Source organism: Pristiophorus japonicus, chromosome 3 (assembly GCF_044704955.1).
Source record: "Pristiophorus japonicus isolate sPriJap1 chromosome 3, sPriJap1.hap1, whole genome shotgun sequence".
Lineage (NCBI taxonomy): Eukaryota > Metazoa > Chordata > Chondrichthyes > Pristiophoridae > Pristiophorus > Pristiophorus japonicus.
In genome coordinates, this window is record NC_091979.1 from 77,517,651 (window position 1) to 77,530,015 (window position 12,365).

The 12,365-nt window shown below is 45.5% G+C and overlaps 1 protein-coding gene across 1 annotated transcript in view; it reads left to right on the top strand.

Moving 5' to 3' along the window:
• The first annotated feature begins 10,965 nt into the window (after positions 1 to 10,965).
• Positions 10,966 to 12,365, top strand: part of LOC139259760 (metalloreductase STEAP3-like) — a 53,164-nt gene continuing 51,764 nt past the window's right edge. The window contains exon 1 of the mRNA XM_070875463.1: positions 10,966 to 11,287. The gene's annotated coding sequence lies outside the window, so the exon portion shown is untranslated. The remainder of the gene's footprint in view (positions 11,288 to 12,365) is intronic.

Sequence of the window (12,365 nt, forward strand, 5' to 3'; positions counted from 1 at the left end):
ACATGTACGGGAAGTGCATCCAACTGCAGTTCCTGACAGACCGCATTGCAGCACAGGAGCTGCGCATGGATTCACTCTGGAGCATCCGCGATGCTGAGGATGTCGTGAAGAGCATGTTTACTGAGTTGGTCACACTGCAGGTAAAGGTTACTCAGGCAGATAGTGAATGGGTGACCATCAGGAAGAGCAGTGGAAGGAAGGTAGTGCAGTGGCCCCCTGCGAGCATCTCCCTCCAAAACAGATACACTGTTTTGGGTATTGTTGGGGGAGATGACTCATCAGAGGAAGGCAGCAGCAGCCAAGTCCATGGCACCAGGGGTGGCTCTGCTGCATAGGAGGGCAGGAATAAGAGTGGGAGAGTTATAGTGATAGGGGATTCTATTGTAAGGGGAATAGATAGGCATTTTTGCGGGTGCAAACGAGACTCCAGGATGGTATGTTGCCTCCCTGGTGCAAGGGTCAAGGATGTCTCAGAGCAGCTGCAGTGCATTCTGGAAAAGGAAGATGAGCAGACAGCTGTCGTGGTACATGTAGGTACCAACGATATAGGTAAAAAATGGGATGAGGTCCTACAAGCTGAGTTTAGGGAGCTAAGAGTAAAATTAAAAAGTAGGAACTCTAAGGCAGTAATCTTAGGATTGCTACCAGTGCCACGTGCTAGTCAGAGTAGGAATCACAGGATAGCTAAGATGAATACGTGGCTTGAGGAGTGGTGCAGGAGGGAGGGATTCAAATTCCTGGGACATTGGAACCGGTTCTGGGGGAGGTGGGACCAGTACAAACTGGACGGTCTGCATCCGGGCAGGACCAGAACGAATGTCCTCGGGAGAGTGTTTGCTAGTGCTGTTGCGGAGGGGTTAAACTAATATGGCAAGGGGATGGGAACCTATGCAGGGAAACAGAGGAAAGTAAAATGGGGGCAGAAGCAAAAGATAGAAAGAAGAAAAGTAAAAGTGGAGGATAGAGAAACCCAAAGCAAAAATCAAAAAGGGCCACTGTACAGCAAAATTCTAAAAGGACAAAGTGTGTTAAAAAGACAAGTCTGAGGCTCCGTGCCTCAATGCGAGGAGTATTTGTAATAAGGTGGACGAATTAACTGCACAGGCAGCTATTAATGAATATGATACAATTGGGATTACGGAGACATGGCTCCAGGGTGACCAAGGCTGGGAACTCAACATCCAGCGGTATTCAACATGCAGGAAGGATAGACAGAAAGGAAAAGGAGGTGGGGTAGCGTGCTGGTTAAAGTGGAAATTAAAGCAATAGTAAGGAAGGACATTAGCTTGGATGATGTGGAATCTGTATGAGTAGAGCTGCGCAATACCAAAGGGCAGAAAACGCTAGTGGGAGTTGTATACAGACCACCAAACAGTAGTAGTGAGGTTGGGGACAACATCAATCAAGAAATTAGGGATGCGTGCAATAAAGGTACAGCAGTTATCTTGGGCGACTTTAATTTACATATAGATTGGGTTAACCAAACTGGTAGCAATACGGTGGAGGAGAATTTCCTGGAGTGTATTCGGGATGGTTTTCTAGACCAATATGTCAAAGGAATCAACTAGAGAGCTGGCCATCCTAGACTGGGTGATGTGTAATGAGAAGGGACTAATTAGCAATCTTGTTGTGCGAGGCCCCTTGGGGAAGAGTGAACATAATATGGTAGAATTCTTTATTAACATGCAGAGTGACACAGTTAATTCAGAGATTAGGATCCTGAACTTAGGGAAAGGTAACTTCGATGGTATGAGACATGAATTGGTTAGAATAGACTGGCGAATGATACTTAGAGGGTTGACGGTGGATAGGCATCACATGGATGAACTTCAACAATTGTACATCCCTGTCTGGAGTAAAAACAAAACGGGGAAGGTGGCTCAACCATGGCTAACAAGGGAAATTAGGGATAGTGTTAAATCCAAGGAAGAGGCATATAAATTGGCCAGAAAAAGCAGAAAACCTGAGGACTGGGTGAAATTTAGAACTCAGCAGAGGAGGACAAAGGGTCTAATTAGGAGGGGGGAAATAGTGTATGAGAGGAAGCTTGCTGGGAACATAAAAACTGACTGCAAATGCTTCTATAGATATGTGAAGAGAAAAAGATTAGTGAAGACAAATGTAGGTCCCTTGCAGTCAAAATCAGGTGAATTTATAATGGGGAACAAAGAAATGGCAGACCAATTGAACAAATACTTTGGTTCTGTATTCACGAAGGAAGACACATATAACCTTCCGGAAATACTAGGGGACCGAGGGTCTAGCGAGAAGGAGGAATTGAAGGAAATCCTTATCAATCAGGAAATTGTGTTAGGGAAATTGATGGGATTGAAGGCCGATAAATCCCCAGGGCCTGATAGTCTGCATCCCAGAGTACTTAAGGAGGTGGCCCTAGAAATAGTGGATGCATTGGTGATCATTTTCCAAAAGTCTATCAACTCTGGATCAGTTCCTATGGATTGGAGCGTAGCTAATGTAACACAACTTTTTAAAAAAGGAGGGAGAGAAAACAGGTAATTATAGACCGGTTAGCCTGACATCAGTAGTGGGGAAAATGTTAGAGTCAATTATTAAAGATGAAATAGCAGCACATTTCAAAAGCAGTGACAGGATCGGTCCAAGTCAGCATGGATTTATAAAAGGGAATTCATGCTTGATAAATCTTATAGAATTTTATTGAGGATGTAACTAGTAGAGTGGACAAGGGAGAACCAATGGATGTGGTGTATTTGGACTTTCAAAAGGCTTTTGACAAGGTCCCACACAGGAGAATAGTGTGCAAAATTAAAGCACATGGTATTGGGGGTAATGTATTGGTGTGGATAGAGAATTGGTTGGCAGACAGGAAGCAGAGAGTTGGGATAAACGGGTCCTTCTCAGAATGGCAAGCAGTGACTAGTAGGGTGCTGCAGAGCTCAGTGCTGGGACTCCAGCTCTTTACAATATACATCAATGATTTAGATGAAAGAATTGAGTGTAATATCTCCAAGTTTGCAGATGACACTAAACTAGGTGGCGGTGAGGGCTGCGAGGAAGATGCTAAGAGGCTGCAGGGTGACTTAGACAGGTTAGATGAGTGGGCAAATGCATGGCAGATGCATTATAATGTGGATAAATGTGAGGTTATCCACTTTCGTAGCAAAAACATGAAGGCAGAATTTTATCTGAATGGCGGCAGGTTAGGAAAAGGGGAGGTGCAACGAGACCTGGGTGTCATGGTACATCAGTCATTGAAAATTGGCATGCAGGTACAGCAGGCGGTGAAAAAGGCAAATGGCATGTTGGCCTTCATAACTAGGGGATTTGAGTAAAGGAGCAGGGAGGTCTTAATGCAGTTGTACAGGGCCTTGGTGAGGCCTCACCTGGAATATTGTGTTCAGTTTTGGTCTCCTAATCTGAGGAAGGACGTTCTTACTATTGAGGAAGTGCAGCGAAGGTTCACCAGATTGATTCCCGAGATGGTGGGACTGACTTATGAGGAGAGACTGGATCGACTTGGCCTATATTCACTGGAGTTTAGAAGGATGAGAGGGGATCTCATAGAAACATATAAAATTCTGACGGGACTGGACAGGTTAGATGCAGGAAGAATGTTCCCAATTTTGGGGAAGTCCAGAACCAGGGGTCACAGTCTAAGAATAAGGGGTAAGCCATTTAGAACCGTGATGAGGAGAACTTCTTCACTCAGAGAGTTGTTAACCTGTGGAATTCTCTACCGCAGAGAGTTGTTAATGCCAGTTTGTTAGATATGTTCAAGAGGGAGATAGATATGGCCCTGATGGCTAAAGGGATCAAGGGGAATGGAGAGAAAGTAGGAAAGGGGTACTGAGGTTAATGATCAGCCATGATCTTATTGAATGGTGGTGCAGGCTCGAAGGGCCAAATGGCCGACTCCTGCACCTATTTTCTATGTTTCTGTGAACAGGGTGGATAAAGAGGAAGCAGTGAATGTGGTATATTTGGACTTCCAGAAGGCATTTGACAAGGTGCCACATAAAAGGTTCCTACACAAGATAAAGGTTCACGGGTTTGGGGGTAATATATTAGCATGGATAGAGGATTGGCTAACTAACAGAAAACAGAGAGTCGGGATAAATGGTTCATTCTTGGGATGGCAATCAGTAACTAGTGGGGTGCCGCAGGGATCAGTGCTGGAAACCGAACTGTTGTATATGCTGACTATGGATGTACTCTATGTGTAGTCACTGTGTGGTTGCATAAGGTGGAGACTTGTTTACCTGATGTACTATCAATAAGGTTGACACCGTGTACATACATGCTGGCACCACTAGAGTGTGCAACTGATGGAGACCGGGGGTTTCCTGCCTGGTGGCAGGTCCCAGTATAAAAGGCTGCACACCATGCTTGCACAGCACTCTGGAGTTTGGAATAAAGGACCAAGGTCACTACAGTTCAAGTACAACACATTGCCTTGTGGAATCATTCATAAGTACACGATAGACATAACATGAACTATTTACAATCTATATTAAAGATAATAATCGGAGGCAGAGCATGACCTCACCTTTGCTTGGGCCAGGCACCAGAGAACAGACCAACGCAGCACCTGAGGCGCAGACCGTCCATCACGACTGCGTGGCAATGATCCAAGCTGAACGATCTAAAAATACCTTCCCGGCTCCAGTGGCAGGACACCTGGGGAGGAAGATTGAATCCTCAGGTACCCTTCCAGCGTTTGTGGCAGAATCACAGGAGAGAAGGATCAAGGCAGTCGACCTCGAGGACTGAGGCAAGATGGCGTTCCTGCTGCAGTGAGGAGCAGCATGGCTGAAAAAAAAGATGGCCGCAGCAACATCACGAGGTGCAAAACTGAGGGACCAACACATGGGGTCCAACAAAGGATCTGATTGGGGTAAAGCCAGCAGGGTTCTCTTAAAGGAGACCTGCAACCAACTGAACTTAAAGAGACATTGTATGCATGGCAATCAATGTAACGAACCGATTAAGATTGTGAACAGAATATTGTTGCAAGATGTCGGTACCAGTCCTAATGCAAAGAACCAAATGTTGTTGCGAGATGTCGGGAATAGAGTGTTCCCTAGAGCAGCAAGCGAGCGTATTCGGGAGGGTAAAGGCGCGGAGCCTGATACCCTGCCCCAGGTCTATCCCACGCTGCAGGCATCCGATGGCACAGTTCGCCACGGACCTGGAAACGAAAACGGCGCCAATACACGCAGTCGGCCGCCGTTGCTCACCACCTGGGTGGAGACGGTGCAGCCCCCAGACCCAGTCACTACCTCGGCCATGTCCGGGAGAGAAAGGTTAGGACCAATGAGTTCCCCAAACGAGAACTGGAACAGCCAGCTGTCCAACACCGTTAGAGAGCAGGCAGAAGATTCTGCAGCCCTCAAAGGAGGACATGAAGGCCACACACATCTTTGGCTCTGCCCACCACTAGGCAACAGCAAAGGCCCTGAGTCCTGGCTCGGTGAGCAAACCAAGCCCACCCCGCTAGCAGAGGGCGCAGCGCTGCCATCAGACAACTCGGACCCTGTCCGGTTGCTCTGGAACGAGCATCCTCGCATACCTGTACTGCTACCTCAGTACTGACCATGTCTAAACCATGAATGCAATCTACCCAATCCTGGCGCACAACCGTAAAACGTAACGAATGTAAGTCACGGAACCTAGGTGCCATGATACAAATTGTGAAAAACATTTTTTTTTTCCTTTCTTTGTACTGTGTCTGATCCTGTATGTTAATGTAATGTGCCAGCTGCATGATCTCGCTGTCAGCAGGGGGGGAATGGATGTACGTAATCATGGATACACATATGGATCACACCCAGAACCCAATGGAACCTTCCCCACATCATCGAACCATCCAATTTGATCACCACTACCCAACGTTGTGGCAAAAGGACTTGGGGGTTAACACGGAGCGGGCCAAGCCAAAACACAGCCAAGGTACAAGGGCTATTGGCACTTAAGTCTGGGGAGAGCTAAGCCAGAGCACATAGTGCGAAGGTAATTTACACAAAAGACTTGTGAGAGAGTGATGTTGTATATGCTGACTATGGATGTGCTCTATGTGTAGTCACTGTAAGATTGTATAAGATGGAGAATTGTTTAACCTGATGTACTATCAATAAGGTTGACACCGTGTACATACATGCTGGCACCATTATAGGGTGTAACTGCTGGAGACCGGGAGTTTCCTGCCCTGGTGGCAGGGCCCTGTATAAAAGGCTGCACACTATGCTTGCACAGCACTCTGGAGTTTGGAATGAAGGACCAAGGTCACTACAGTTCAAGTACAACACATTGTGGAGTCATTCATAAGTACACTTTAGACATAACACGAACTATTTACAATCTATATTAATGACTTAGAAGAAGGGATCGAGTGTAATGTAGCCAAGTTTGCTGACAATCCAAAGATGGGAGGAAAAGCAATGTGTGAGGAGGACACAAAAAATCTACAAAAGGACATAGACAGGCTAAGTCAGTGGGCAAACATTTGGCAGATGGAGTATAATATCGGAAAGTGTGAGGTTGTGCACTTTGGCAGAAAAAAAATCAAAGAGCAAGTTATTATTTAAATGGAGAAAGATTGCAAAGTGCTGCAGTATAGCAGGACCTGGGGGTATTGTGCATAAAACACAAAAGGTTAGTATGCAGGTACAGCAAGTGATCAGGAAGGCCAATGGAATCTTGGCCTTTATTGCAAAGGGGATGGAGTATAAAAGCAAGGAAGACTTGCTATAGTTATACAGGGTATTGGTGAGGCCATACCTGCAATACTGCGTGCAGTTTTAGTTTCCACATTTAAGAAACAATATAATTTGGAGGTAGTTCAGAGAAGGTTCACTAGGTTGATTCCGGAGATGAGGGGGTTAATTTATGAGGAAAGGTTAAGTAGGTTGGGCCTCTACTCATTGGAATTCAGGAGAATGAGAGGTGATCTTATCGAAAAGTATAAGATTATGAGGAGGCTTGACAAGGTAGATGCAGAGAGGATGTTTCCATTGATAGCAGAGACTGGAACTAGGGGGCATAATCTTAGATTAAAGGGCCGCCCATTTAAAACTGATATGAGGAGGAATTTCTTCTCTTAGAGGGTTGTAAATCTGTGGAATTCGCTGCCTCAGAGAACTGTGGAAGCTGGGTCATTGAATAAATTTAAGACAGAAATAGACAGTTTCTTAATTGATAATGGAATAAGGGGTTAGGGGGAGCGGGCAGTAAAGTGGACCTGAGTCCATGGTCGGATCAGCCATGATCTTATTAAATGGAGGAGCAGGCTTGAGGGGCCATATAGCCCACTCCTGCTCCTACTTCTTATGTTCTTATGTTCTTATATGTCTGCTGTCGTTGACGCCCTGCCTCTGTGGCAAGCAAGACAGAACAACAATCCCAAGCACCCGCTCAATCTGACTGTTGTCATCGCAGGCAAAGTTGACAAAATTGGTGGCCCTGGCAAAGAACCAGTCACCTGTCTTCTACATTTGTGTGCCACCGACTGTGAGATCCTGCAAATTTTATTCTATATCTCCGACAGAGCCCTGGAAGGATCCAGAGCCAACAAAGTTGAGGGCGTTGGTGACTTTGGGAGCCACTGGTAAAGCCTGGCAACCAGATCCAGTTGGCAGCAGGCCTTGTTCCAGAAATGTGAAGATGTCTGTCACCACTTGAATGCAATAACCTGAGTCTGGTGAGACACTGGTGTTCGGACATGCCAAGGAAGCTTCTCCTCTGCCTGCAGACCCTGTGTTCCAGGTATGGACTCCTGCGAGCTGCTCCACTCTGCTGTCTCCACTCTCTCCTGTCAAAAAAGCAGGTCTGAGAACAGCCTACAGCCCGTTGCTGCTCCTGCTGCTGATGATGCGGCTGTTGTTGGTCATCTTTGATATTTGTCCTCATCTGAGGTCTAATATAAGGCAGCGTAAGCGGCACCCATGCTGATCTGACAGATCAGAGCTCCAAAGTGCAGATCAGGCCTCCAAACCTTCAAAGTGTAGATGATACCTCCAAAGTGTTGAAGAAACTTCCAAAGGTGTTGCATGAAGTGAGTAAAGTAACCTCAGCATAAGTACTGTCAAGGAATCCTTTCTCATAAGCAGGTAAGAAAGCAGCTGTGAGTACTGAGTACTTATTGGCATATTTCAGTGAAATGACTTCAGCCCGCTCACATGCCGCTGTATTCTTGCCTTACTTTCACTGGTAAATTCCAGGAACCCTGGGAAGCCATGGACCCAAAGTTAAAGTGGAAAACCCATGTCAATATTGCTCTAATTGAGCGATTGACATATCTTAAATGGAAAGCCGCCTCTCCCGAGGGGGTTGCTTGCACGCAGTGAAATGCAGAAGTTGGTGGGCTGGAGCCGGCTTCTTGACGCGCTGTGAAATTTAATCAGTTTTAAATGCCCACCCGCTCTGAAAACTGCGCGTTCCTGCAGATTGAAATTCAGCCCATTGTCTTTGGGCCTCGCCACAAACTCTATTCCCTCACTACCGATTCCACATCCCTCCCTGGCCACTGTTTCAGGCTGAACCAGACTGTTCACAACCTGCCGTTCTATTTGACCCTGGGCTGAGTTTCTTCTTAAGCAGTCCCTCGGAGTCGAGGATGACTTGCTTCCACACTAAAAATGAGTTCTCAGGTGACTGATGAGTCCAATGCGGGACCTACAGTTTCTGTCACAGGTGGGGCAGACGATGGTTGACGGGTGGGTGGGGTGTTTGGGTTAGGTGCGCTCCTTCCTCTGTTTGCATTTGGCTTCCGCTTGCTCCCAGCGAAGAGACTCGAGGAGTTCGGCGCCTTCCCGGATGCTTCTCCGCCACTTTGAGCGGTCTTGGGCCAGGGATTCCCAGGTGTCAGTGGGGATGCTGCACTTTATCAAAGAGGCTTTCAGAGTGTCCTTGAAGCGTTTTCTCTGTCGACCTAGGGCTCGCTTGCCATGTCGGAGCTCCGACCCCATAACCCATAACCTATCCATCACAAAGGCTGCCTACTTACACCTCAGTAACAGCACCTTCCAGAAATACTAGGGAACCAAGGGTCCAGCGAGAAGGAGGAACTGAAGGAAATCTGTATTAGTCAGGAAATGGTGTTAGGGAAATTGATGGGATTGAAGGCCGATAAATCCCCAGGGACTGATAGTCTGCATCCAGAGTACTTAAGGAAGTGGTCCACGAAATAGTGGATGCATTGTTGGTCATTTTCCAACATTCTATAGATCTGGATCAGTTCCTATGGATTGGAGGGTAGCTAATGCAACCCCACTTTTTAAAAAAGGACAGAGAGAGAAAACAGGGAATTATAGACCGGTTAGCCTGACATCAGTAGTGGGGAAAATGTTGGAATCAATTATTAAGGATGTAATAGCAGTGCATTTGGAAAGTAGTGACAGGATCAGTCCAAGTCAGCATGGATTTATGAAAGGGAAATCATGCTTGACAAATCTTATCGAATTTTTTGAGGATGTAACTATTAGAATGGACAAGGGATGTGGTGTATTTGGACTTTCAAAAGGCTTTTGACAAGGTCCCACACAAGAGATTAGTGTGCAAAATTAAAACACACGGTATTGGGGGTAATGTATTGACGTGGATAGAGAACTGGTTGGCAGACAAGAAGAAAAGAGTAGGAATAAATTGGTCCTTTTCGGAATGGCAGGCAGTGACTAGTGGAGTACCGCAGGGTTCAGTGTTGGGACCCCAGCTATTTACAATATACATTAATGATTTAGACAAAGGAATTGAATGTAATATCTCCAAGTTTGCAGATGACACTAAGCTGGATGGCAGTGTGAGCTGTGAGGAGGATGCTAAAAAACAGGAAGGCAGAATATTATCTGAATGGTGACAGATTAGGAAAAGGGGAGGTGCAACAAGACCTGGGTGTCATGGTACATCAGTCATCGAAAGTTGGCATGCAGGTACAGCAGGCGGTGAAGAAGGCAAATGGCATGTTGGCCTTCATAGCGAGAGGATTTGAGTATAGGAGCAGGGAGGGCTTACTGCAGTTGTACAGGGCCTATGTGAGGCCACACCTTGAATATTGTGTGCAGTTTTGATCTCGTAATCTGAGGAAGGACATTCTTGCTATTGAGGGAGTGCAGCAAAGGTTCACCAGACTGATTCCCGGGATGGCAGGACTGACATATAAAGACTGGATCGACTAGGCTTATATTCACTGGAATTCAGAAGAATGAGAGGGGATCTCATAGAAACATATAAAATTCTGACGGAATTGGACAGGTTAGATGCAGGAAGAATGTTCCCGATGTTGGGGAAGTCCAGAACCAGGGGTCACAGTCTAAGGATAAGGAGTAAGCCATTTAGGACTGAGATGAGGGGAAACTTCTTCACTCAGAGAATTGTGAACCTGTGGAATTCTCTACCACAGAAAGTTGTTGAGGCCAGTTCGTTAGATATATTCAAAAGGGAGTTAGATGTGGCCCTTACGGCTAAAGGGATCAAAGGGTATGAAGAGAAAGCAGGAATGGGGTACTGAAGTTGCATGTTTCAGCCATGATCATATTGAATGGTGGTGCAGGCTCGAAGGGCCGAATGGCCTACTCCTGCACCTATTTTCTATGTTTCTATGTTAAAGGCGCTATATAAATGCAAGTTGTTGTGCATATTTGCATTTGGTTTTGAAAAGTGTAAAAAGATGTTCAAACAACAACAAAAAAATCACTTTGAAAATAATTACAAAGAATGATAAGTAATGTTTTTAGGCCATTTTTGCCACACACTCTGGGTGGGACTAAATACTGAAGAAAACCTGAAATTCTTGGGAGTCTGCGATAAACGCTGAACGAGCGAAAGGAGGTTGTGTGTTGATCAGGATTAGTGAATGTGCCTTCATTTAATCGCAGTGCCCAACTTGGAGGGGAAGAGCCTGAGGACGTGACTGCAATAAGTCACATGGCATCGTTCCATTCCGCTCACACCAAGTATACAGCCAACATGTGAGTACTGTAAAGTCAAAGCGTGTTTGCGAGCGCGCTGTGCCAGTGATCTTGTAATGTTGCCCTAAGTTGTGTGGAGTTTTGCACGCCGAGCTGTTTACTTTCGGTTTGTGAGTGTGTCGGCTTGGGTTGTGTAACGTTGTTTCCGCAGATTCGGCGCTTTGACTTTAGGTTTGAGGAAGTGTGCTTCGCTCTTGGTGTCACCTCTCACCCTATCGGCTCGCTGCTTTCTGGCTGACTGTACAGTAAAAAGCACCAGCAAGTACCCTGCCCTTGAATACAGCAGCACCGGGAGCTCTGTAGAAAGTGGCATTGTACCACAGCCCCCCTTGGGGTTAGTGGAAAAGGTTTGTTTCACGCGGATGTTCTTTACAAAATTACAGTTTTTAAACTTCGAACTATTGCAGGAAAGCTAACGTAAAACTACACGGCCCGCTCAGTGACCAGAATGACGCTAACTCTGAGCCGCACATGTAAAGGACAACACTTTCTATGTTTATACCCTACAATAGACGTTTTCTCTATAACATTATTTTGTACGGTTACACAAAATATGTTATGAAATAGTTTATTTTAAGCGTTCTGCTCAGATGGAACTTTAAATAACGCGGTGTATTTTGGTAGGGCTGGAGAGAAGAAGCAACAAAAAGTGCTGTGGGCAAAAGCTTCTTTTAACAGGATTAGTACCAGTCAGTTAATGTCGTGCATTGAATGGAGGGGAACTATAGGAAGAGTTTATAGTGGAGATGAATGCTTACAGTATGCACTGTAAACTAATATAGATGGACTACTCTTTGACATCACTCGAAAGAGATCCCAGAAAGGTTCAAAACCAATAAATCTGTGGGCAGGATGTGTACATTCCCCAGATCATTAAATGTGCCTTATTTAGAATTCTGGAAAACCTTGGATTAATTTCCTTTGGAAAGGCTGTTACAGCATCTTAAAGTAGTTTGGGTCGTAGGTAAGCCCTTTAGGGAGCTAGAAATTGGCTGAAAGAGAAGAAGCCATTAGCATTAATTCGGGGAATGGTTAGAGCGGGGAAGTGAATACAATGCAGAACTGAACAGATTGGTTTTGGAATCCTCATTATTTCTAATCTATATAAATTACCTAGTTTCAGAAATGCAATGCAATTTGGTCAATTTTGCAGAGGTTGCTAAATGGAGAGTGGGTAATGTCAACTCTCATGACTTGGCCAAAGTAGTTCAGAATTGGAACGTGAGCAGAACTATGGCCGATGAAAGAAGAACACGGGGGACATGTTTAATAAATTGTGCTAAATTCCTAATGAAGTTAGTGTTTGGTGTTTGCTCTTATTCTTCAGTTAATAAAAGGAGACACTTCTTGGGGGGGGCCTTTACTAAACTCCCTTTTCTTCCCAGCCTTGTGCTGTAACTCTGCTGTTTTTCAATTCTGGGATCT